The following is a 5,884-nucleotide window of genomic DNA, read 5'->3' as shown; positions in this document are numbered from 1 at the left end:
ACTAACGATGTTTTGTTCCTTCCTAACCTATCCCCGTTTATTGAACTTTCTCCCTTGACCCTGTCCCTTTTCGAAAGTATTTGTTTTTGATTACCTCCTCCCCCTGTCTGACCTCCCTTCTATCGTCCCCCCCCTTTTTATCTTCTTCCCTTTTCTTTCCAGTGGGGTAAGATACCTATTGAGTGTGTATGGTGTTCCCTCCTCTCGTCAAATCTGATGAGATCAAGATTTAGTCATTCCTCCTCATCTGCACCCTCTTCCCTTCCTACAGAGCTGCTTTTTCTTGCCACTTTTATGCGAGATAATTTACCCCATTCTATCTCTCCCTTTCTCACCCTCTCTAATCCCTTAATTTGATTTTATTTTTTTGGATATCATTCCTTCATATTCAACTCACCCAGTGCCCCCCCCTCTGTATCTATCTATCTATCTATCTATCTATCTATCTATACCTACGTATATACATATACACACATATATATATATATACATATTCTCTTCGGCTACTCTGATACTGAGGTCTCATGAATCTTACACATCATCTTTCCATGTAGGAATGTAAACAAAACAGTTCGACTTTAGTAAGTCCCTTAGGATTTCTCTTTCTTGTTTACCTTTTCATGCTTCTCTTGATTCTTGTGTTTGAAAGTCAAATTTTCTATTTAGCTCTGGTCTTTTCACTGAGAAAGCTTGAAAGTCCTCTATTTTATTTAAAATCCATATTTTGCCTTGGAGCATGATACTCAGTTTTGCTGGGTAGGTGATTCTTGGTTTTAATCCTAGCTCCATTGACCTCTGGAATATCATATTCCAAGCCCTTCGGTCGCTTAATGTGGAAGCTGCTAGATCCTGTGTTATCCTGATTGTTTTTCCACAATACTCAAACTGTTTCTTTCTGGCTGCTTGCAGCATTTTCTCCTTGATCTGGGAGCTCTGGAATTTGGCAACAATATTCCTAGGAGTTTCCTTTTTGGGATCTTTGTGAGCAGGTGATCTGTGGATTCTTTCAAATTCTATTTTACCCTCTGGCTCTAGAATATCAGGGCAGTTCTCCTTGACAATTTCTTGAAAAATGATATCTAGGCTCTTTTTTGGATCATGGCTTTCAGGTAGTTCAATAATTTTTAAATTATCTCTCCTGGATCTATTTTCCAGGTCAGTGGTTTTTCCAATGAGATATTTCACATTGTCTTCCACTTTTTCTTTCCTTTCATTCTGTTTTATAATATCTTGATTTCTCATAAAATCACTAGCTTCCACTTGCTCCAATCTAATTTTTAAGGTAGTATTCTCTTCAGTGGTCTTTTGGAGCTCCTTTCCCATTTGACTAATTTTGCCTTTCAAGGCATTCTTCTCCTCATGGGCTTTTTGGAGCTCTTTTGTCATTTGAGTTAGTCTATTTTTTAACATGTTATTTTCTTCAGTATTTTTTTCAGTATTTTTTTGAGTTTCCTTTAGCAAGTCATTGACTTGTTTTTCATGGTTTTCTTGCATCATTCTCATTTCTTGTCCCAATTTTTCCTCTACTTCTCTAACTTGCTTTTCCAAATCCTTTTTGAGCTCTTCCATGGCTTGAGACCAGTTCATGTTTTTCTTGGAGGCTTTTGATGCAGGCTCTTTCACTTTGTTGACTTCTTCTGGCTGTATGTTTTGGTCTTCTTTGTCACCAAAGAAAGAATACAAAGTCTGAGACTGAATCTGAGTGCGTCCTCACTGACTGGCCATGTTCCCAGTCAACTTACTTGACCCTTGAGTTTTTTGTTGGGATATGACTGCTTGTAGAGTAAAGAATACTTTGTTCCAAGCTTGAGGGGATGCACTGTTGATTTCAGAGCTATTTCTATACAGCCAGCTCTGCCACACCAGCACTCCTCTTCCCTCAAGAACCACCAGCCTGGACCTGATTCAGATCTTCAGCAGGCTCTGCACTCCTGCTCTGATCTGCCACTTAATTCCTCCCACCAGGTGGGCCTGGGGCCAGAAGCAACTGCAGCTGTAGTTCTATAGCTGCACCACCCCTGCTCCCCCAGGGTGGTGGCCGAACTGAGAACTCTTTTCAGTCTGTCCCTGCAGCTTTTCCCACTAACCTTCTCTGTTGTCTTTGGTGTTTGTGGGTTGAGAAGTTTGGTAACTGCCACAGCTCACTGATTCAGGGTGCTAGGGCCTGTTCTGCCCGGCTCCTGGTCTGGTCGGTCCTGCTGCCACCCATGCTGGGCTCTTCCCTGCTCCGCTCCCAGCTCTGTGTGCGATAGACCTCATCCAGTGACTATCCAGGCTGTCCTGTGCTGGAGCCCTCCTTTCCTGTGCTATGTTGTGGGTTCTGCAGTTCTAGAATTTGTTCAGAGCCATTTTATAGGTTTTTGTAGGGACCTGGTGGGGAGCTCATGCAAGTCCCTGCTTTCCAGCTGCCATCTTGACTCCGCCCCTCCTCATTTTCATAGAGCATTTTGCTAGGCATACACTTGGCCCGCTTTTCACTGGGTCCTATTACTGAGAGAGGTCTGTTTAGAACGTAGCAATTGTTATACTGCACACCTAGTTATTGGAGATGATTTAGTAGGTAAATGTAGAAAGGGATATTGGTCCAACACTGTCCTTTTTCATCATGCTGACACACAAAAAAAATATTTTTCAGTATCAAATAGCAAAATCTTGGGAATAACATCTGAGTATCTCAGTGTCAAATGAGGAACTAAATGTTATCTCAAAAGTTCTATCCAGTCATGTTATTTTTTCTCATTCTATACCCCTGAAATTAGGAAACTAACCACCATCTAAGGCAGAACAAACAAAAATGCCCAAGAGCTTTTCATGATCAAAAACACAGCAGTACTTCATGAATTATGTGCATGTGGTAGCACTCACACACAGAGATTTCCAGATCAGACTATGTCATCTGTATTTAGAACCAATGATTAAAAGATCAAATGGAGTTAGAAAAGTTTCCTATTATACCTAAGGCGAAACTTGGTGTTTGCAGGAACAATAATAATAAAGGCCATAGTGTTTTTATACTAAGAATAGCTTTTTTTGTAAGTACTATCATTTTATGAAATAGAAGATTTAAAAATAAACTAATGTTCAGTACCCTTTCCCCCCAAGGTAATTTGTGTTTTTGTATAGATATATGTGCATTCATATATATATATACATATATATATATATATACACACACACACACACATATATATATATATACACACACATATATATATATATACACACAGACACACACACATATACACACACGCATATAATCCAGATATTAAATATACATAGGTAGGAATATACAATATATATAAATAAATGTATATGTGTGAAAACATATGTATTTGCCTAGAAAAAGTTGGGACATTTTTATTGGCCTCCTAGATACTTTGATGTTTCCAAGGATTTTCCTCAGAGTAAAATATAAGATCTTTTAGGAAAAGTACCATTTCGTTGTTTATTCACATTATCAACACCCAGCTTAGTGTCTAACATAAAATAGGTACTTAAATGTGTGTTGAATTTAATTAAAATGAGTGGATCTATGGGAATCAATGTGGGTATTCTATCCTATGACATCACGCATAATCTATGTCTTCTTAAGTGGGTCATGCTCTCTTGTGGTCTCTTCCCCTCAGATTTAAAAAAAAATAATAAAATCAATTGATAATTAGCAGATGATCTCACATTTAAATTAGCTCAGTTAGGTTAATGTCCTTATTCCGTATGAAAAATGTGTGTTACTTAGCACCATCTATCCCCTCTTCTACCTTTTTACCATTTCAGGAACAAAAGAGAACCCATAAAAATAAAGGCAATTAAAAAGTTCTTGATTTAATGGTTTGCTATGGACAACTGATTGGTCACTTAGTCCCCAACTTATTGGTGATGAGAGTCTTTGTTTAATTAGGTTGGTTCTTGGAAAGGTAACTGATTTTCTCAACAAGACCACACTCCTGTGCTTTCTAGTTTAGACTAGCATAGCCTTCAGTAATTAAAAATTACTTACATGTCCCAGCATCAAAGTAGGACTTATGGGAAAAGATGATTACCACTATACTTTAAACAAAAACCCCACTTTCCTACTTTCAGCTGAAACATTTGTATAATAACATCAAATATCCATAGTTAAAATGGAGGAATTATTGAGTGAATTTAAGTAGTGAAGGTTAAAGGGGCTACTGGATCCTTATTTGTCTGGCTGGTTTATTCAGACAAATCACTAGTGATTCAGTTGAAAGGAAATAATCTCTAAATTCTCCATTTTTTAATACTGACTGATGAACTGGCCTAATATTTATGTCATCAGATTTGTCTTTGCTATGACATTAGTAAGCACAACAAAGCCTAGTGAACAGTCTATGTGCTTATAATGACAACAACAATTTGGCTACATAGTGTGTTAAATTATATGAATACTTTCATCCTTTTACCCATATTCACTTTATTCCTATTGAAGTCTCTTCATTAAAGGCTCAGCTTCTCCTGCCCTCCTTCCACCACTGAAGGTGATCTCTTTGTGTTCTCACTCATATGGATATTCACTTCAAACCTCCACGTTTGCTCATACTATATAATTAACCCATATCCCATATCCTTCTATTCTTTTAAGACAAGGGGCACACCCAGTTTACTAGGGTGTATTCCTCAGTTTTAATATTGAAATCATGAGAATATCTGTGCAACCCATAGTCTTTCACTTAGGCATATACTTCTTTGATGACATCCTTGACACACACACACACACACACACACACACACACATAATATATACATATACACATACATACACATACATGTATAAGCATATGTATACACATATTGATGGGTGAACTCTAAATGTTATCATTCTGCTTGTGTTAATAAAAGTTTTTTTTCATCCATTTGGTTTTCCTCATGTAGATGGTTGGACACAATTCTTTTGAGTCCTTAAGCTTTTTCCAGGAGGATTGTGTTGCTTCAGCAGATTTATTGAATTTAACACAATTTTACCTCTAAACAAGAAAATTTGGAGGACCTGAGTATCTTTAGGAAACCACTCTTCACCTTGGACTTTTTAGTGGGTTCCTTTTATAACAGGGGTGGAACATTTTGTTGAGTATGCATTGCAATGCTTTATGCTTGAAGTGATATTAGTGACCATAGGATTATCAAATATTTTTCTCTGTAGCAATATATTTAAAAGAGTCTCATAATTTTGATGGGTACATGGGAGACACTTTTTCAGTAAAGTACCTTTAAGGACTTGCTTTGCTCTATTAATCTTAAGATTTTTTTAAAGTTAATAAATGGAAAAATCCACAGTGGAATCTTGTTTTGTCTACATCTTTAAGTTAATCATGAGATAGCATACATATTATATATGTATGTATACGTGTATGTATATATGTGTATATATGTATCTGTGCATATATATCTGTGTGTATATGTATATATACACACATATATATGTAAAGTCTCTATCACTTGTAAAACTTATTTCTCACTAATTTCCTATTAATTCCCTCACCAAAGATGCCCTTGATGTGTTAATGTAATATTATCATTAAAAATGTTTATAAAATGCTCACTTCCACAGCCCCCATTTTAAAATGGGAATGATATAGGGAAGATTATCATGGTCTCTGTGCAAGGGTGACATATAAATTTACAAAGCATTCTATACTTTTAAATTCCTCTAAATGGGCATCTTTATGAATTAGATGAGCAAATCAATTTTATATTACCACACCACAAAATCTGATAGGTTTTTTGTTAGTCAAGCATATAAGGTTAGATAAGGTCACTCTCAGGATAGTTTATGCTCAAAGACAAGAGAAGAGAAATGAGTTATATCCTACAAAATTGGAAATGGAGGGGTTAATTGGGTTGGTGTAGGGTGCCAGTGATAGACTTG

At 36.7% G+C, this 5,884-nt stretch overlaps 1 non-coding gene across 1 annotated transcript; it reads left to right on the top strand.

Moving 5' to 3' along the window:
- The first annotated feature begins 5,550 nt into the window (after positions 1-5,550).
- LOC118852457 lies at positions 5,551-5,657 on the top strand. The gene has a single exon (XR_005010539.1). It is a non-coding gene; the product is annotated as a U6 spliceosomal RNA (small nuclear RNA).
- The last annotated feature ends 227 nt before the right edge of the window (positions 5,658-5,884 follow it).

The sequence above is a fragment of the Trichosurus vulpecula genome, chromosome 5 (assembly GCF_011100635.1).
Source record: "Trichosurus vulpecula isolate mTriVul1 chromosome 5, mTriVul1.pri, whole genome shotgun sequence".
NCBI lineage: Eukaryota > Metazoa > Chordata > Mammalia > Diprotodontia > Phalangeridae > Trichosurus > Trichosurus vulpecula.
The sequence above is the reverse complement of the archived record's forward strand: the minus strand, read 5'-3'. Positions and strand labels throughout refer to the sequence as shown.